Here is a 21,145-nt window from a genome sequence, read left to right as displayed (position 1 = left end):
CATTGTGGTCCTCTTGAAAATACTTTAAAACCAAAATATACAACATGAAAACAAAATACATCTAAAATACATCATCAATAGGGAAGAAAGAGCAAACGGAATAAAATAGATGACCAAGTAACGTTCATTGATACTTTCTTTTAGCCTCTGTCGCTTTAAAACATTTAGCTCATAAACCATTTCTTAAAGGGATAGTTCACCAAATTACAAAATGACACATTGGTTTCCTTACCCTGTAAGCAGTCTATGGACAAGGTATGACAGCAATGCATGATATGGTTTTGTGGGACAAATCCTAATCAAGTCATGGGACCGATATATTAGCATTTTTCATGCATAACTTTCAAATCATCCAAAAGTATCTAAAATTGATTGTGAAGCTTAACAAAGTCACTTATAGATGTGCGAAAAATGCTAATATCGGTCCCATAACTTGAATGGGATTTGTGCCACAAATGCACTTGGAACAGTCCCAGGGAAACTAAACCAAAGCATAGATTGTTGTCATAAACCAATATGTTATTTGGTCATTTGGGTGAACTATCCCTTTAAGGTTTATCATAAAACTCCCTTGTGTAGGGATGGATTTTATATGGTTTGGTACACCATTCCATTCCTCTGCACCAGTGTTAAGAAAATAGCTTTTTCCAGCCATGCTCCTATCATGCAGCGGTCTGATATTGGTAACACTGGCTCTGGTGTGATGGCTACGAGAGTCTCTAATTAAATTAAAATAACCAGACAGGTAACTGGGGGCAAGGTCGTAACTTTTAAAATTAACAGTTTGATCTGCACCACCCGGAGATCAACTGGAAGTCAGTTCAGTTCCCTGAATTTATTAGGACAAATGTGCATTCTAGGGCTGAGCTTGAGTATAATTCTCATCAGTTGGTTTTGGGCCATTTGAAGATTGTCTTTCAGATTTTTTTTATGCCACTGGACCATGAGATACAATCATAGTCATAGTCATAGTGGCACTGGATCAGAGATGTTGCCAGGGTCTGCATAGTAGACTACTGTTTAAGAGAGGATGCTAGTATGTTGCTTTGTGTGGAGAGCGCTAGCTACACAAGTTGTGGCTAAGCTAAATGACCATAATCATTATTACTAGTACTGTATAAGAGCAGAGGGACCATGCCACATTGCTAGGCTGTGTGTGGAAAGCGCAAGCTTCACATGTTATGGCTAAGTCAATTACCAACAAATATACTGTATACTAGTACTGTGGAAAGCGCTAGCGACACAGGTAGCGCCTAAGCTAAATTACCATATATTATTACTAGTCCTGTATAAGACAGGATGGTATGTTGTTAGTGTGTAAGGCGCTAGCTTAACAGGTTGTGGCTAAGCTAAATAACCAAATTATCATATTATTACTAATAATGTATATAAGGGTGCTGCATTGCTTTGTGTGAAAAGCTCAAACTTCACAGATTGTGACAAGGCCCATCGGTTAGTGTAACTGGGAGCGACACCTCTCGCCTGTCTCACTCGTGTGTCATTCCATCTGTCTCGACGCCCCACCGGCCTTGTCAAATCTACATCTTCCCCTATTATCCCTCTCTCCTTCATTCATGGCTGTCTCTACAAATAAACAATAAAATATGAACGGAGAGTGGAAAAGTTTTGAAAAAAAGTCTACACATATTCAAGATGCCCATTAAGATTCAGTGCAATGCAACCAGAGTTGGGTTCAAATACTATTTGAAATCATTTCAAATACTTTATTTGGGCTTGATTGGCCTTGCCTAGTGGCAAAGGTACACTCCAGAAAAGGTGAAGAAAACAAAGTATTTGAAAATACTTTGTATTTCATACATTTTGTATTTGAATGCAACTTGCCTAGTCACCATACCCTTACACATGCAGTGCTGTAAAAAAAGTTGTCTTGCAGCATGACATTCTCCTGTAGAATTCTCTGTGTTAGGTTGGAGTCATTGGAGCTAAAGGTGGTACAACCGGTTATTGAGAGTGTAAGGGGGCAATTATTTTTCACACAGGGTCACCGTGCCTAACTTAATTTATGACATAAGTATGTAATTGTTGTTATTTGTTCACTCAGGTTCCCTTTATCTAATATTAGGTTTTGGTTGAAGACCTGATAACATTCAGTATTAAATATGCAAAAATAGATCAAATCAGAAAGGAGGCAAATACTTTTTCACGCCACATTATCTACCTCTACTACTCCTGTATCCCTACACATTCTAAATATGGTATTGGAACTGACCCTGTAGCTTTCTTTGTGTTCTTATTTTTATTTATTGTGTGTTTTTGTTCTACCTTATGTTATTTTTAGTACTACATTGATATCGATTACTGCAAACCAAATAAAAAATGACGTTTTATTGGTCGCGTACACAAGTTTAGCGGATGTTATTGCAGGTGTAGCGAAATGCTTGCATTGTTGGGTTTAAAGCTAGCATTTTACTGTACTTGTGCACGGGACATTAAAACTTGAAACCTCCATGCATGCAGTCTCACTTACCTATGCCCTCCCAAGAAGGAGCTTTTGGGAGATCCCGCTTCGTAATCGATCTGCAAGTCCAAGGAGAAATGAAGACGGTTACAAGACAGAAGCCTTATTTCATTTCACTTTGCATGTTCTATTCCTCAAGAGTCAGAAAGTCATTATAACTGCATGATGATGAGTATTAGAAATGAAAAATAAATGAATAAGGTTGGACCGAAAAAATAAATGAGTAAGGTTGGACCGACATGTTAAAGCTCCATCTCCTTTGAATGATCGGTGATATTGAGGTTTTGTTGTGCAGAGGTGCTATGTATACTGTAATTCTAGTCGAAATGCAATGTGATTGCTTTTTGATAAAGCAATCAGTGAACATCTATTCATTGGCATGCCCTATGGCAGTCATTCATTCATGCATGCAAATACATCATACCTCTTAATAATAACATTCATTTAATTGGTTAAGCACGTAATGGATACACACAAGCAAAGACTATGCTGATTAGTGATTTTTATTTTTATTTAACCAGGTAGGCTAGTTGAGAACAAGTTCTCATTTACAACTGCGACCTGGACAAGATAAAGCAAAGCAGTTCGACACATACAACAACACAGTTACCCATGGAATAAACAAAACATACAGTCATTAATACAGTAGAAAAAGTCTATATACAGTGTGTGCAAATGAGGTAGGATAAGGGAGGTAAGGCAATAAATAGGCCATGTTGGCGAAGTAATTACAATATTACAATTAAACACTAGAATGGTAGATGTGCAGAAGATGAATGTGCAAGTAGAGATACTGGGGTGCAAAGGAGCAAGATAAAAAATAAATAAATACAGTATGGGGATGAGGTAGTTGGATGGGCTATGTACAGGTGCAGTGATCTGTGAGCTGCTCTGACAGCTGGTGCTTAAAGCTAGTGAGGGAGATATGAGTCTCCAGCTTCTGTGATTTTTGCAGTTCGTTCCAGTCATTGGCAGCAGAGAACTGGAAGGAAAGGTGGCCAAAGGATGAATTGGCTTTGGGGGTGACCAGTGAGATATATCTGCTGGAGAGCGTGCTACGGGTGGATGCTGCTATGGTGACCAGTGAGCTGAGATAAGGCTGGGCTTTACCTAGCAGAGACTTGTAAATGACCTGGAGCCAGTGGGTTTGGTGGCGAGTATGAAGCGAGGGCCAGCCAACGAGAGCATACAGGTCACAGTGGTGGGTAGTATATGGGGCTTTGGTGACAAAACAGATGGCAGACTTGTTTACGTGTTGCTGTGCGTTTTGTTGCCAACCTATTTTGCTACCTGACAACTTTACGGTTTTTACTTTTTAATTACCGTTTATATTTTAGTTTTTCCCCTTAACTTTTTCACTCCGGACGCTTTATCTGGACATGGTTCGTCAGGACCTCCAACAACCTTACTACTAAGTAGTAACATTAAAATGATGCCTTCTAATTGCAGTCGCTGTACTCATAATATACAGGAGAACGATCGCCTTACGGCGAGGATAGCTGTGCTACAAGCCCAGCTTCAGACGCAATCGTTAGGCAAGGGTAATTTCAGTGTAGGAAAGGATGAAACAGCGTCTGTGCCACCAGTAAGTACAGATGGTAACGTTAGTATAAATCCCCTCGCACGGTCCCCGCAGCCGGACAACTTTCTCACGGTTTCTGGAAGGAAATGCTGTAGGAATGCTCAACCGGTGTCACTCATTCAGCCGACAGAAACTTTCAACCGGTTTTCCCCATTAAGCAGCGAGTCGGAGTCAGAGGCCGAGCCTTCTCTTGTCTCTACTCCTCCCGTTACGGGGTCTGAGACGCCGAAGCTTCCCACCATTAGCTCTGACAAATTGAAAACTCTAGTCATTGGCGACTCCATTACCCGCAGTATTAGACTTAAAATGAATCATCCAGCGAGCATACACTGTTTACCAGGGGGCAGGGCTACCGACGTTACGGCTAATCTGAAGATGGTGCTGGCTAAAGCTAAAACTGGCGAGTGTAGAGAGTATAGAGATATTGTTATCCACGCCGGCACCAACGATGTTAGGATGAAACAGTCAGAGATCACCAAGCGCAACATAGCTTCAGCGTGTATATCAGCTAGAAAGATGTGTCGGCATCGAGTAATTGTCTCTGGCCCCCTCCCAGTTAGGGGGAGTGATGAGCTCTACAGCAGTCTCACAACTCAATCGCTGGTTGAAAACTGTTTTCTGCACCTCCCAAAAGATAGAATTTGTAGATAATTGGCCCTCTTTCTGGGACTCACCCACAAACAGGACCAAGCCTGACCTGCTGAGTAGTAACGGACTCCATCCTAGCTGGAGGGGTGCTCTCATCTTATCTACCAACATAGACAGGGCTCTAGCTCCACAATGAAATAGGGTGCAGGCCAGGCAGCAGGCTGTTAGCCAGCCTGCCAGCATAGTGGAGTCTGCCACTAGCACAGTCAGTGTAGTCAGCTCAGCTATCCCCATTGAGACCGTGTCTGTGCCTCGACCTAGGTTGGGCAAAACTAAACATGGCGGTGTTCGCCTTAGCAATCTCACCAGGATAAAGACCTCCTCCATTCCTGTCATTATTGAAAGAGATCATGATACCTCACATCTCAAAATAGGGCTACTTAATGTTAGATCCCTTACTTCAAAGGCAATTATAGTCAATGAACTAATCACTGATCATAATCTTGATGTGATTGGCCTGACTGAAACATGGCTTAAGCCTGATGAATTTACTGTGTTAAATGAGGCCTCACCTCCTGGCTACACTAGTGACCATATCCCCCGTGCATCCCGCAAAGGCGGAGGTGTTGCTAACATTTACGATAGCAAATTTCAATTTACAAAAAAAAAATGATGTTTTCGTCTTTTGAGCTTCTAGTCATGAAATCTATGCAGCCTACTCAAATCACTTTTTATAGCTACTGTTTACAGGCCTCCTGGGCCATATACAGCGTTCCTCATTGAGTTCCCTGAATTCCTATCGGACCTTGTAGTCATAGCAGATAATATTCTAATATTTGGTGACTTTAATATTCACATGAAAAAGTCCACAGACCCACTCCAAAAGGCTTTCGGAGCCATCATCAATTCAGTGGGTTTTGTCCAACATGTCTCTGGACCCACTCACTGCCACAGTCATACTCTGGACCTAGTTTTGTCCCATGGAATAAATGTTGTGGATCTTAATGTTTTCCCTCATAATCCTGGACTATCGGACCACCATTTTATTACGTTTGCAATTGCAACAAATAATCTGCTCAGACCCCAACCAAGGAACATCAAAAGTCGTGCTATAAATTCACAGACAACACAAAGATTCCTTGATGTCCTTCCAGATTCCCTCTGTCTACCCAAGGACGCCAGAGGACAAAAATCAGTTAACCACCTAACAGAAGAACTCAATTTAACCTTGCGCAATACCCTAGATGCAGTTGCACCCCTAAAAACATTTCTCATAAGAAACTAGCTCCCTGGTACAGAGAAAATACCCGAGCTCTGAAGCAAGCTTCCAGAAAATTGGAACGGAAATGGCGCCACACCAAACTGGAAGTCTTCCGACTAGCTTGGAAAGACAGTACCGAAGAGCCCTTACTGCTGCTCGATCATCCTATTTTTCTAACTTAATTGAGGAAATCTGGGTATTCCTTTAAATCTGGGTATTCCTTCAAAGCTCAGTTGTCCTGAGTCTGCACAACTCTGCCAGGACCTAGGATCAAGAGAGAAGTGTTTTAGTACTATATCTCTTGACACAATGATGAAAATAATCATGGCCTCTAAACCTTCAAGCTGCTTATTGGACCCTATTCCAACTAAACTACTGAAAGAGCTGCTTCCTGTTCTTGGCCCTCCTATGTTGAACATAATAAACGGCTCTCTATCCACCGGATGTGTAACGAACTCACTAAAAGTGGCAGTAATAAAAGCCTCTCTTGAAAAAGCCAAACCTTGACCCAGAAAATATTTTTAAAAACTAATCGGCCTATATCGAATCTTCCATTCCTCTCAATTTTTTTTGAAAAGGCTGTTGTGCAGCAACTCACTGCCTTCCTGAAAACAAACAATGTATACGAAATGTTTTAGACCCCATCATAGCACTGAGACTGCACTTGTGAAGGTGGTAAATGACCTTTTAATGGCATCAGACCGAGGCTCTGCATCTGTCCTCGTGCTCCTAGACCTTAGTGCTGCTTTTGATACCATCGATCACCACATTCTTTTGGAGAGATCGGAAACCCAAATTGGTCTACACGGACAAGTTCTGGCCTGGTTTAGATCTTATCTGTCGGAAAGATATCAGTTTGTCTCTGTGAATGGTTTGTCTGTCTGACAAATCAACTGTACATTTCGGTGTTCCTCAAGGTTCCGTTTTAGGACCACTATTGTTTTCACTATATATTTTACCTCTTGGGGATGTCATTCGAAAACATAATGTCAACTTTCACTGCTATGCGGATGACACACAGCTGTACATTTCAATGAAACATGGTGAAGCCCCAAAATTGCCCTCGCTAGAAGCATGTGTTTCAGACATAAGGAAGTGGATGGCTGCAAACTTTCTACTTTTAAACACGGACAAAACAGAGATGCTTGTTCTAGGTCCCAAGAAACAAAGAGATCTTCTGTTGAATCTGACAATTAATCTTAATGGTTGTACAGTCGTCTCAAATGAGACTGTGAAGGACCTCAGCGTTACTCTGGACCCTGATCTCTCTTTTGAAGAACATATCAAGACCATTTCAAGGACAGCTTTTTTCCATCTACGTAACATTGCAAAAATCAGAAACTCAGAAATTAATCCATGCTTTTGTTACTTCTAGGTTAGACTACTGCAATGCTCTACTTTCCGGCTACCCGGATAAAGCACTAAATAAACTTCAGTTAGTGCTAAATACGGCTGCTAGAATCCTGACTAGAACCCAAAATTTGTATCATATTACTCCAGTGCTAGCCTCCCTACACTGGCTTCCTGTCAAAGCAAGGGCTGATTTCAAGGTTTTACTGCTAACCTACAAAGCATTACATGAGCTTGCTCCTACCTATCTCTGGTGGTTGGTGGTTGAAGATATCCCTCTAGTGGTGTGGGGGCTGTGCTTTGGCAAAGTGGATGGGGTTATATCCTTCCTGTTTGGCCCGGTCCGGGGGGTGTCCTCGGATGGGGCCACAGTGTCTCCTGACCCCTCCTGTCTCAGCCTCCAGTATTTATGCTGCAGTAGTTTATGTGTCGGGGGGCTAGGGTCAGTTTGTTATATCTGGAGTACTTCTCCTGTCCTCTTCGGTGTCCTGTGTGAATTTAAGTGTGCTCTCTCTAATTCTCTCTTTCCCTTTTTCTTTCTCTCTCTAGGAGGACCTGAACCCTAGGACCATGCCTCAGGACTACCTGACATGATGACTCCTTGCTGTCCCCAGTCCACCTGGCCGTGCTGCTGCTCCAGGTTCAACTGTTCTGCCTTATTATTATTGGACCATGCTGGTCATTTATGAACGTTTGAACATCTTGGCCATGTTCTGTTCTAATCTCCACCCGGCACAGCCAGAAGAGGACTGGCCACCCCACATAGCCTGGTTCCTCTCTAGGTTTCTTCCTAGGTTTTGGCCTTTCTAGGGAGTTTTTCCTAGCCACCGTGCTTCTACACCTGCATTGCTTGCTGTTTGGGGTTTTAGGCTGGGTTTCTGTACAGCACTTTGAGATATCAGCTGATGTACGAAGGGCTATATAAATAAACTTGATTTGATGGCACTGTGATAGAGTGCATCCAACTTGTTGAGTAGAGTGTTGGAGGCTATTTTGTAAATGACATCGCCGAAGTCGAGGATTGGTAGGATGGTCAGTTTTACAAGGGTATGTTTGGCAGCATGAGCGAAGTTTGCTGTGTTGCGAAATAGGAAGCCGATTCTAGATTTAATTTTGGATTGGAGATGCTTAATGTGAGTCTGGAAGGAGAGTTTACAGTAACCAGACACCTAGGTATTTGTAGTTGTCCACATATTCTAAGTCAGAACCGTCCAGAGTAGTGATGCTGGACGGGCGGGCGGGTGCGGGCAGCATGCATAGCATGCATTTAGTTTTACTTGCATTTATGAGCAATTGGAGGCCACGGAAGGAGAGTTGTAATGGCTTTGAAGCTCGTCTGGAGGCTAGTTAACACAGTGTCCAAAGAAGAGGTATACAGAATGGTGTCGTCTGTGTAGAGGTGGATCAGAGAATCACAATCATCGGCCCGAGAATTGAACCCTGTGGCACCCCCATAGAGACAGCTGAGCTGTTTGTTTGAACGTCAACAAAATACATGTTGGTTGACACTTCATGTAATGGCAGCTACTGCATATGAAACAAACAAATAGCTGTTTATGCTGGACACAATACTTGTCCTTACTGGTTATGACAATGATCACTATAAAATTATTTGAAATATTTACAGTATACATTTTAAAAGATAAGATGCACCCAATAAGATACATCATTGGTTAGACCACAGCCTTAAACTCAGAAAATCAAGTTGATATGACACATTTTGAAATATATTATTAGTTGATACAACTAAGTATTTTAAGTGGGGCAACTCATATTTTAAGGTTTAATTTCCATGCGCTCTAATTGAGGTATCACCAACATGTCAAAAGGAGACAATCGTTAAAAGGTGAGACATTATGAGGATTTAGTACAATGATGAGAAATGACCAAGGTCGACAATGACACAGCAACTCAGAAATAATGCAGTTATCTAATTCAGGACATAGTTTACAGTTAGAACAAAACTCAGTTTTAAACTGCAGTTTTCTTTGAAAGATTAAACTTTGCTTAATAAATAAAAAAAGCTTGGTAATTCTGTCAGTTAAGTCAAGATTCTATAGAGTAGGAGGGGTAAACTAATGGCAAAGGCCTTTTTAACCCTTTTCTCTGAGCTTAAACTCTATCTCCACAGTAAAGACAGGAGAGTTGACAGAAGATCCCAGGCTTTCCGGCTCAGTGACTGTCACCTCTCTGCCCTCCTCTATCCCTCGCCTCTCATCTCTCCAACCTCCCCCTTGTCTGAGTCCGTCGTCATTGAGAGGGCGGTGCTCTTTGATAACCATCCCCGTTGCATCATCCTCTCTCTCAACCTCGCCCTTTCTCTCTCAACCTCGCCATCTCTCTCTCAACCTCGCTCTCTCTCTCTCTCAACCTCGCTCTCTCTCTCTCTCTCAACCTCGCTCTCTCTCTCAACCTCGCTCTCTCTCTCAACCTCGCTCTCTCTCTCTCTCTCAACCTCGCTCTCTCTCTCTCTCTGTGTCAACCTCGCCCTCTCTCTCTCAACCTCGCTCTCTCTCTCTCTCTCTCTCAACCTCGCTCTCTCTCTCTCTCAACCTCGCTCTCTCTCTCTCTCAACCTCGCTCTCTCTCTCTCTCTCAACCTCGCTCTCTCTCTCAACCTCGCTCTCTCTCAACCTCGCTCTCGCTCTCTCTCAACCTCGCTCTCTCTCTCTCAACCTCGCTCTCTCTCTCTCTCAACCTCGCTCTCTCTCTCTCTCAACCTCGCCCTCGCTCTCTCTCAACCTCGCCCTCGCTCTCTCTCAACCTCGCCCTCTTTCAACCTCGCCCTCTCTCTCTCTCTCTCAACCTCGCTCTCTCAACCTCGCCCTCTCAACCTCGCCCTCTCTCTCTCTCAACCTCGCTCTCTCTCTCTCAACCTCGCTCTCTCTCTCTCAACCTCGCTCTCTCTCTCTCTCTCAACCTCGCTCTCTCTCTCAACCTCGCCCTCTCTCTCAACCTCGCCCTCTCTCTCTCTCAACCTCGCTCTCTCTCTCTCTCAACCTCGTTCTCTCTCTCTCTCTCTCAACCTCGCCCTCTCTCTCTCTCAACCTCGCCCTCTCTCTCTCTCAACCTCGCCCTCTCTCTCTCAAGCCTCGCCCTCTCTCTCTCTCTCAACCTCGCCCTCTCTCTCTCTCTCAACCTCGCCCTCTCTCTCTCAACCTCGCTCTCTCTCTCAACCTCGCTCTCGCTCTCAACCTCGCCCTCTCTCTCAACCTCGCACCCTCTCTAAAACCTCGCGCCCTCTCTCTCAACCTCGCCCTCTCTCTCAACCTCGCCCTCTCTCTCAACCTCGCCCTCTCTCTCTCTCTCTCTCAACCTCGCTCTCTCTCTCTCTCTCAACCTTGCTCTCTCTCTCTCTCTCTCAACCTCGCTCTCTCAACCTCGCTCTCGCTCTCTCAAGCTCGCTCTCTCTCTCTCTCTCCCTCTCTCTCTCAACCTCGCTCTCTCTCAACCTCGCTCTCTCTCTCTCTCTCAACCTCGCTCTCTCTCTCACAACCTCGCTCTCTCTCTCAACCTCGCTCTCTCTCTCTCTCTCTCAACCTTGCTCTCTCTCTCTCTCAACCTCGCTCTCTCTCTCTCTCTCAACCTCGCTCTCTCTCTCTCTCGCAACCTCGCTCTCTCTCTCTCTCTCGCAACCTCGCTCTCTCTCTCAACCTCGCTCTCAACCTCGCTCTCTCTCTCAACCTCGCTCTCAACCTCGCCCTCTCTCTCAACCTCGCCCTCTCTCTCAACCTCGCCCTCTCTCTCAACCTCGCCCTCTCTCTCAACCTCGCCCTCTCTCTCAACCTCGCTCTCTCTCTCAACCTCGCTCTCGCTCTCAACCTCGCCCTCTCTCTCAACCTCGCACCCTCTCTAAAACCTCGCGCCCTCTCTCTCAACCTCGCCCTCTCTCTCAACCTCGCCCTCTCTCTCTCTCTCTCTCAACCTCGCTCTCTCTCTCTCTCTCAACCTCGCTCTCTCTCTCTCTCTCAACCTTGCTCTCTCTCTCTCTCTCAACCTCGCTCTCTCAACCTCGCTCTCGCTCTCTCAAGCTCGCTCTCTCTCTCTCTCTCCCTCTCTCTCTCAACCTCGCTCTCTCTCAACCTCGCTCTCTCTCTCTCTCTCAACCTCGCTCTCTCTCTCACAACCTCGCTCTCTCTCTCCCAACCTCGCTCTCTCTCTCTCTCTCTCTCTCAACCTTGCTCTCTCTCTCTCTCAACCTCGCTCTCTCTCTCTCTCTCTCAACCTCGCTCTCTCTCAACCTCTCTCTCTCTCTCTCGCAACCTCGCTCTCTCTCTCTCTCTCGCAACCTCGCTCTCTCTCTCAACCTCGCTCTCAACCTCGCCCTCTCTCTCAACCTCGCCCTCTCTCTCAACCTCGCCCTCTCTCTCAACCTCGCCCTCTCTCTCAACCTCGCCCTCTCTCTCAACCTCGCCCCCTCTCTCAACCTCGCCCCCTCTCTCAACCTCGCCCCCTCTCTCAACCTCGCCCTCTCTCTCAATTCAATTTTTTATTGGCATGGGAAACATGTGTTAACATTGCCAAAGCAAGTGAGGTAGACAACATACAAAGTGAATATATAAAGTGAAAAACAACAAAAATTAACAGTAAACATTACACATACAGAAGTTTCAAAACAGTAAAGACGTTACAAATGTCATATATATATATATATACAATGTACAAATAGTTAAAGGACACAGGACACAGAAGCATAAACATGGGTTGTATTTACAATGGTGTTTGTTCTTCACTGGTTGCCCTTTTCTCGTGGCAACACGTCACAAATCTTGCTGCTGTGATGGCACACTGTGGAATTTCACCCAAAAGATATGGGAGTTTTTCAAAATTGGATTTGTTTTCGAATTCTTTGTGGATCTGTGTAATCTGGGGGAAATATGTCTCTCTAATATGGTCATACCTTGCTCTCTCTCTCTCTCTCTCAACCTCGCTCTCTCTCTCTCTCAACCTCGCTCTCTCTCTCAACCTCGCTCTCTCTCTCTCTCAACCTCGCTCTCTCTCTCTCTCTCTTAACCTCGCTCTCTCTCTCTCTCTCTCTCAACCTCGCTCTCTCTCTCTCTCTCTCTCAATCTCGCTCTCTCTCTCTCTCTCTCTCAATCTCGCTCTCTCTCTCTCTCTCAACCTCGCACTCTCTCAACCTCGCCCTCTCTCAACCTCGCCCTCTCTCAACCTCGCCCTCTCTCTCTCTCAACCTCGCCCTCTCTCTCTCTCTCTCTCAACCTCGCCCTCTCTCTCTCTCTCTCAACCTCGCCCTCTCTCTCTCAACCTCGCTCTCTCTCTCTCAACCTCGCTCTCTCTCTCAACCTCGCCCTCTCTCTCAACCTCGCCCTCTCTCTAAAACCTCGCACCCTCTCTCTCAACCTCGCCCTCTCTCTCAACCTCGCCCTCTCTCTCAACCTCGCCTCTCTCTCTCAACCTCGCCCTCTCTCTCTCAACCTCGCCCTCTCTCTCTCAACCTCGCCCTCTCTCTCTCAACCTCGCCCTCTCTCTCTCAACCTCGCCCTCTCTCTCTCTCAACCTCGCCCTTTCTCTCTCTCAACCTCGCCCTCTCTCTCTCTCAACCTCGCCCTCTCTCTCAACCTCGCCCTCTCTCTCTCTCTCAACCTCGCCCGCTCTCTCAACCTCGCTCTCTCTCTCTCAACCTCGCTCTCTCTCTCTCAACCTCGCTCTCTCTCAACCTCGCTCTGTCTCGCTCTCTCTCAACCTCGCTCTGTCTCGCTCTCTCTCAACCTCGCTCTCTCTCGCTCTCTCTCAACCTCGCTCTCTCTCGCTCTCTCTTAACCTCGCCCTCTCTCGCTCTCTCTTAACCTCGCCCTCTCTCTCTCAACCTCGCCCTCTCTCTCTCAACCTCGCCCTCTCTCTCTCTCAACCTCGCCCTCTCTCTCTCTCAACCTCGCTCTCTCTCTCTCTCTCAACCTCGCTCTCTCTCTCTCTAAACCTCGCTCTCTCTCAACCTCGCTCTCTCTCAACCTCACTCTCTCTCTCTCTCAACCTCGCTCTCTCTCTCTCTCTCAACCTCGCTCTCTCTCTCAACCTCTCTCTCGCTCTCTCAACCTCTCTCTCTCTCTCTCTCTCTCAACCTCGCCCTCTCTCTCTCAACCTCGCCCTCTCTCTCTCAACCTCGCTCTCTCTCAACCTCGCTCTCTCTCAACCTCGCTCTCTCTCAACCTCGCTCTCTCTCAACCTCGCTCTCTCTCAACCTCGCTCTTTCTCTCAACCTCGCTCTCTCTCTCAACCTCGCTCTCTCTCAACCTCACTCTCTCTCTCAACCTCGCTCTCTCTCTCTCAACCTCGCTCTCTCTCTCTCTCAACCTCTCTCTCTCTCTCTCTCAACCTCGTTCTCTCGCTCTCTCAACCTCGCTCTCTCTCGCTCTCTCAACCTCACTCTCTCTCTCCCTCTCAACCTCGCTCTCTCTCTCTCAACCTCGCTCTCTCTCAACCTCGCTCTCTCTCAACCTCGCTCTCTCTCAACCTCGCTCTCTCTCAACCTCGCTCTCTCTCAACCTCGCTCTCTCTCAACCTCGCTCTTTCTCTCAACCTCGCTCTCTCTCTCAACCTCGCTCTCTCTCAACCTCACTCTCTCTCTCAACCTCGCTCTCTCTCTCTCAACCTCGCTCTCTCTCTCTCTCAACCTCTCTCTCTCTCTCTCTCAACCTCGTTCTCTCGCTCTCTCAACCTCGCTCTCTCTCGCTCTCTCAACCTCACTCTCTCTCTCCCTCTCAACCTCGCTCTCTCTCTCTCTCAACCCCTCTCGCTCTCTCAACCTCTCTCTCGCTCTCTCAACCTCGCTCTCTCTCTCTCTCAACCTCGCTCTCTCTCTCTCTCAACCTCGCTCTCTCTCTCTCTCAACCTCGCTCTCTCTCTCTCTCTCTCTCAACCTCGCTCTCTCTCAACCTCGCTCTCTCTCAATCTCGCTCTCTCTCAATCTCGCTCTCTCTCTCTCTCTCAACCTCGCTCTCTCTCTCTCTCTCAACCTCGCTCTCTCTCTCTCTCTCAACCTCGCTCTCTCTCTCTCTCTCAACCTCGCTCTCTCTCTCTCTCTCAACCTCGCTCTCTCTCTCTCTCAACCTCGCTCTCTCTCTCTCTCTCAACCTCGCTCTCTCTCTCTCTAAACCTCGCTCTCTCTCAACCTCGCTCTCTCTCAACCTCACTCTCTCTCTCTCTCAACCTCGCTCTCTCAACCTCGCTCTCTCTCCCTCTCAACCTCGCTCTCTCTCTCTCTCTCAACCTCTCTCTCTCTCTCAACCTCGCTCTCTCTCTCAACCTCTCTCTCGCTCTCTCAACCTCTCTCTCTCTCTCTCAACCTCGCTCTCTCTCTCTCTCAACCTCGCTCTCTCGCTCTCTCAACCTCGCTCTCTCGCTCTCTCAACCTCGCTCTCTCTCTCTCTCTCTCAACCTCGCCCTCTCTCTCTCTCAACCTCGCCCTCTCTCAACCTCGCCCTCTCTCAACCTCGCCCTCTCTCTCTCTCAACCCCGCCCTCTCTCAACCCCGCTCTCTCTCAACCTCGCCCTCTCTCAACCTCGCCCTCTCTCAACCTCGCCCTCTCTCTCTCTCAACCCCGCCCTCTCTCTCTCAACCCCGCCCTCTCTCTCTCTCAACCCCGCCCTCTCTCTCTCTCAACCCCGCCCTCTCTCTCTCTCAACCCCGCCCTCTCGCTCTCTCAACCCCGCCCTCTCGCTCTCTCAACCTCGCCCTCTCTCTCTCTCAACCTCGCCCTCTCTCTCTCAACCTCGCTCTCTCTCTCTCAACCTCGCTCTCTCTCAACCTCGCTCTCTCTCAACCTCGCTCTCTCTCAACCTCGCTCTTTCTCTCAACCTCGCTCTCTCTCTCAACCTCGCTCTCTCTCTCTCAACCTCTCTCTCTCTCAACCTCTCTCTCTCTCAACCTCGCTCTCTCTCAATCTCGCTCTCTCTCTCTCAACCTCGCTCTCTCTCGCTCTCTCAACCTCGCTCTCTCTCTCCCTCTCAACCTCGCTCTCTCTCTCTCTCTCTCTCTCAACCCCTCTCGCTCTCTCAACCTCTCTCTCGCTCTCTCAACCTCGCTCTCTCTCTCTCTCAACCTCGCTCTCTCTCTCTCTCTCTCTCAACCTCGCTCTCTCTCAACCTCGCTCTCTCTCAACCTCGCTCTCTCTCTCTCTCTCAACCTCGCTCTCTCTCTCTCTCTCTCAACCTCGCTCTCTCTCTCAACCTTGCTCTCTCTCTCTCTCTCAACCTCGCTCTCTCTCTCTCTAAACCTCGCTCTCTCTCAACCTCGCTCTCTCTCAACCTCACTCTCTCTCTCTCTCAACCTCACTCTCTCAACCTCGCTCTCTCAACCTCGCTCTCTCAACCTCGCTCTCTCTCTCCCTCTCAACCTCGCTCTCTCTCTCTCTCTCAACCTCTCTCTCTCTCTCAACCTCGCTCTCTCTCTCAACCTCTCTCTCGCTCTCTCAACCTCTCTCTCGCTCTCTCAACCTCTCTCTCGCTCTCTCAACCTCGCTCTCTCTCAACCTCTCTCTCTCTCTCTCAACCTCGCTCTCTCTCTATCAACCTCGCTCTCTCTCAACCTCGCCCTCTCTCAACCTCGCCCTCTCTCAACCTCGCCCTCTCTCTCTCAACCTCGCCCTCTCTCAACCTCGCCCTCTCTCTCTCAACCTCGCCCTCTCTCTCTCAACCTCGCCCTCTCTCTCTCAACCTCGCCCTCTCTCTCTCTCAACCTCGCCCTCTCTCTCTCAACCTCGCCCTCTCTCTCTCTCAACCTCGCCCTCTCTCTCTCTCAACCTCGCTCTCTCTCTCTCTCAACCTCGCCCTCTCTCTCTCTCAACCTCGCCCTCTCTCTCTCAACCTCGCCCTCTCTCTCTCAACCTCGCCCTCTCTCTCTCTCTCTCAACCTCGCTCTCTCTCAACCTCGCTCTCTCTCAACCTCGCTCTCTCTCTCAACCTCGCTCTCTCTCTCAACCTCTCTCTCTCTCTCTCTCTCAACCTCGCTCTCTCTCTCCCTCTCAACCTCGCTCTCTCTCTCTCTCTCTCAACCTCGCTCTCTCTCTCAACCTCGCTCTCTCTCTCTCTCTCTCTCAACCTCGCTCTCTCTCAACCTCGCTCTCTCTCTCTCTCTCTAAACCTCGCTCTCTCTCTCTCTCAACCTCGCTCTCTCTCTCTCTCAACCTCGCTCTCTCTCTCTCTCAACCTCGCTCTCTCTCAACCTCGCTCTCTCTCAACCTCGCTCTCTCTCAACCTCGCTCTCTCTCAACCTCACTCTCTCTCAACCTCACTCTCTCTCTCTCTCAACCTCGCTCTCTCAACCTCGCTCTCTCTCTCTCTCTCAACCTCGCTCTCTCTCTCAACCTCTCTCTCGCTCTCTCAACCTCTCTCTCGCTCTCTCAACCTCGCTCTCTCTCTCTCTCTCTCTCTCAACCTCGCTCTCTCTCTCTCTCAACCTCGCTCTCTCTCTCTCTCTCAACCTCGCTCTCTCTCTCTCTCTCAACCTCGCTCTCTCTCTCTCTCTCAACCTCGCCCTCTTTCAACCTCGCCCTCTCTCAACCTCGCCCTCTCTCTCTCTCAACCTCGCCCTCTCTCTCTCAACCTCGCCCTCTCTCTCTCTCAACCTCGCTCTCTCTCTCAACCTCGCTCTCTCTCAACCTCGCTCTCTCTCAACCTCGCTCTCTCTCAACCTCGCTCTTTCTCTCAACCTCGCTCTCTCTCTCAACCTCGCTCTCTCTCAACCTCGCTCTCTCTCTCTCAACCTCGCTATCTCTCTCTCTCAACCTCTCTCTCTCTCTCTCTCTCTCTCTCAACCTCGCTCGCTCTCTCTCTCTCTCAACCTCGCCCTCTCTCTCTCAACCTCGCCCTCTCTCTCTCAACCTCGCCCTCTCAACCTCGCCCTCTCTCTCTCAACCTCGCCCTTTCTCTCTCTCAACCTCGCCCTCTCTCTCTCTCAACCTCGCCCTCTCTCTCAACCTCGCCCTCTCTCTCTCTCTCAACCTCGCCCGCTCTCTCAACCTCGCTCTCTCTCTCTCAACCTCGCTCTCTCTCTCTCAACCTCGCTCTCTCTCAACCTCGCTCTGTCTCGCTCTCTCTCAACCTCGCTCTGTCTCGCTCTCTCTCAACCTCGCTCTCTCTCGCTCTCTCTCAACCTCGCTCTCTCTCGCTCTCTCTTAACCTCGCCCTCTCTCGCTCTCTCTTAACCTCGCCCTCTCTCTCTCAACCCTCGCCCTCTCTCTCTCAACCTCGCCTCTCTCTCTCTCAACCTCGCCCTCTCTCTCTCTCAACCTCGCTCTCTCTCTCTCTCTCAACCTCGCTCTCTCTCTCTAAACCTCGCTCTCTCTCAACCTCGCTCTCTCTCAACCTCACTCTCTCTCTCTCTCAACCTCGCTCTCTCTCTCTCTCTCAACCTCGCTCTCTCTCTCAACCTCTCTCTCGCTCTCTCAACCTCTCTCTCGCTCTCTCAACCTCTCTCTCTCTCTCTCTCTCTCAACCTCGCCCTCTCTCTCTCAACCTCGCTCTCTCTCAACCTCGCTCTCTCTCAACCTCGCTCTCTCTCAACCTCGCTCTCTCTCAACCTCGCTCTCTCTCTCAACCTCGCTCTCTCTCAACCTCGCTCTTTCTCTCAACCTCGCTCTCTCTCTCAACCTCGCTCTCTCTCAACTCACTCTCTCTCTCAACCCTCGCTCTCTCTCTCTCAACCTCGCTCTCTCTCTCTCTCAACCTCTCTCTCTCTCTCTCTCAACCTCGTTCTCTCGCTCTCTCTCAACCTCGCTCTCTCTCGCTCTCTCAACCTCACTCTCTCTCTCCCTCTCAACCTCGCTCTCTCTCTCTCTCAACCCCTCTCGCTCTCTCACCTCTCTCTCGCTCTCTCAACCTCGCTCTCTCTCTCTCTCAACTCGCTCTCTCTCTCTCTCAACCTCGCTCTCTCTCTCTCTCTCAACCTCGCTCTCTCTCAACCTCGCTCTCTCTCAATCTCGCTCTCTCTCTCAATCTCGCTCTCTCTCTCTCTCTCAACCTCGCTCTCTCTCTCTCTCTCAACCTCGCTCTCTCTCTCTCTCTCAACCTCGCTCTCTCTCTCTCTCTCAACCTCGCTCTCTCTCTCTCTCTCTCAACCTCGCTCTCTCTCTCTCTCTCAACCTCGCTCTCTCTCTCTCTAAACCTCGCTCTCTCTCAACCTCGCTCTCTCTCAACCTCACTCTCTCTCTCTCTCAACCTCGCTCTCTCAACCTCGCTCTCTCAACCTCGCTCTCTCTCCCTCTCAACCTCGCTCTCTCTCTCTCTCTCAACCTCTCTCTCTCTCTCAACCTCGCTCTCTCTCTCAACCTCTCTCTCGCTCTCTCAACCTCGCTCTCTCTCTCTCTCTCTCAACCTCGCTCTCTCTCTCTCTCAACCTCGCTCTCTCGCTCTCTCAACCTCGCTCTCTCGCTCTCTCAACCTCGCTCTCTCTCTCTCTCTCTCAACCTCGCCCTCTCTCTCTCTCAACCTCGCCCTCTCTCAACCTCGCCCTCTCTCAACCTCGCCCTCTCTCTCTCTCAACCCCGCCCTCTCTCAACCCCGCTCTCTCTCAACCTCGCCCTCTCTCAACCTCGCCCTCTCTCAACCTCGCCCTCTCTCTCTCTCAACCCCGCCCTCTCTCTCTCAACCCCGCCCTCTCTCTCTCTCAACCCCGCCCTCTCTCTCTCTCAACCCCGCCCTCTCTCTCTCTCAACCCCGCCCTCTCGCTCTCTCAACCCGCCCTCTCGCTCTCTCAACCCCGCCCTCTCGCTCTCTCAACCTCGCCCTCTCTCTCTCTCAACCTCGCCCTCTCTCTCTCAACCTCGCTCTCTCTCTCTCAACCTCGCTCTCTCTCTCTCAACCTCGCTCTCTCTCAACCTCGCTCTCTCTCAACCTCGCTCTTTCTCTCAACCTCGCTCTCTCTCTCAACCTCGCTCTCTCTCTCTCAACCTCTCTCTCTCTCAACCTCTCTCTCTCTCAACCTCGCTCTCTCTCAATCTCGCTCTCTCTCTCTCAACCTCGCTCTCTCTCGCTCTCTCAACCTCGCTCTCTCTCTCCCTCTCAACCTCGCTCTCTCTCTCTGTCTCTCTCTCAACCCCTCTCGCTCTCTCAACCTCTCTCTCGCTCTCTCAACCTCGCTCTCTCTCTCTCTCAACCTCGCTCTCTCTCTCTCTCTCAACCTCGCTCTCTCTCAACCTCGCTCTCTCTCTCTCTCTCAACCTCGCTCTCTCTCTCTCTCTCTCAACCTCTCTCTCTCTCTCAACCTTGCTCTCTCTCTCTCTCTCAACCTCGCTCTCTCTCTCTCTAAACCTCGCTCTCTCTCAACCTCGCTCTCTCTCAACCTCGCTCTCTCTCAACCTCACTCTCTCTCTCTCTCAACCTCACTCTCTCAACCTCGCTCTCTCAACCTCGCTCTCTCAACCTCGCTCTCTCTCTCCCTCTCAACCTCGCTCTCTCTCAACCTCTCTCTCTCTCTCAACCTCGCTCTCTCTCTCAACCTCTCTCTCGCTCTCTCAACCTCTCTCTCGCTCTCTCAACCTCTCTCTCGCTCTCTCAACCTCGCTCTCTCTCAACCTGGCTCTCTCTCTCTCTCAACCTCGCTCTCTCTCTATCAACCTCGCTCTCTCTCAACCTCGCCCTCTCTCAACCTCGCCTCTCTCTCTCCAACCTCGCCCTCTCTCTCTCAACCTCGCCCTCTCTCTCTCAGCCTCGCCCTCTCTCTCTCAGCCTCGCCCTCTCTCTCTCAATCCTCGCCCTCTCTCTCTCAACCTCGCCCTCTCTCTCTCTCAACCTCGCCCTCTCTCTCTCAACCTCGCCCTCTCTCTCTCTCAACCTCGCCCTCTCTCTCTCTCAACCTCGCTCTCTCTCTCTCTCAACTCGCCCCTCTCTCTCTCTCAACCTCGCCCTCTCTCTCTCAACCTCGCCTCTCTCTCTCTCTCTCAACCTCGCTCTCTCTCAACCTCGCTCTCTCTCAACCTCGCTCTCTCTCAACCTCGCTCTCTCTCAACCTCACTCTCTCTCTCAACCTCGCTCTCTCTCTCAACCTCTCTCTCTCTCTCTCTCTCAACCTCGTTCTCTCTCTCTCTCTCAACCTCGCTCTCTCTCTCCCTCTCAACCTCGCTCTCTCTCTCTCTCTCAACCTCGCTCTCTCTCTCAACCTCGCTCTCTCTCTCTCTCTCTCTCAACCTCGCTCTCTCTCAACCTCGCTCTCTCTCTCTCTCTCTCTCTAAACCTCGCTCTCTCTCTCTCTCAACCTCGCTCTCTCTCTCTCTCAACCTCGCTCTCTCTCTCTCTCAACCTCGCTCTCTCTCAACCTCGCTCTCTCTCAACCTCGCTCTCTCTCAGCCTCGCTCTCTCTCAACCTCGCTCTCTCTCAACCTCACTCTCTCTCAACCTCACTCTCTCTCTCTCAACCTCGCTCTCTCAACCTCGCTCTCTCTCTCTCTCTCAACCTCGCTCTCTCTCTCGCCTCTCTCTCGCTCTCTCAACCTCTCTCTCGCTCTCTCAACCTCGCTCTCTCTCTCTCTCTCTCAACCTCGCTCTCTCTCTCTCTCAACCTCGCTCTCTCTCTCTCTCTCAACCTCGCTCTCTCTCTCTCTCTCAACCTCGCTCTCTCTCTCTCTCTCAACCTCGCCCTCTTTCAACCTCGCCCTCTCTCAACCTCGCCCTCTCTCTCTCTCAACCTCGCCCTCTCTCTCTCAACCTCGCTCTCTCTCTCTCTCAACCTCGCTCTCTCTCTCAGCCTCGCTCTCTCTCAGCCTCGCTCTCTCTCAACCTCGCTCTCTCTCAACCTCGCTCTTTCTCTCAACCTCGCTCTCTCTCTCTCAACCTCGCTCTCTCTCAACCTCGCTCTCTCTCTCTCAACCTCGCTATCTCTCTCTCTCAACCTCTCTCTCTCTCTCTCTCTCTCTCTCAACCTCGTTCTCTCT

The 21,145-nt window shown here is 49.3% G+C and overlaps 1 pseudogene; it reads right to left on the bottom strand.

Annotated features, from left to right (window-relative positions):
• LOC115103484 (mitogen-activated protein kinase kinase kinase kinase 3-like) overlaps positions 1–21,145 on the bottom strand; it is a 107,819-nt pseudogene that overhangs the window by 14,217 nt on the left and 72,457 nt on the right.

This window comes from Oncorhynchus nerka, linkage group LG21, assembly GCF_034236695.1.
Source record: "Oncorhynchus nerka isolate Pitt River linkage group LG21, Oner_Uvic_2.0, whole genome shotgun sequence".
In the NCBI taxonomy this organism is placed as follows: Eukaryota; Metazoa; Chordata; class Actinopteri; order Salmoniformes; family Salmonidae; genus Oncorhynchus; species Oncorhynchus nerka.
This window is presented reverse-complemented; position numbering and strand designations above follow the sequence as displayed.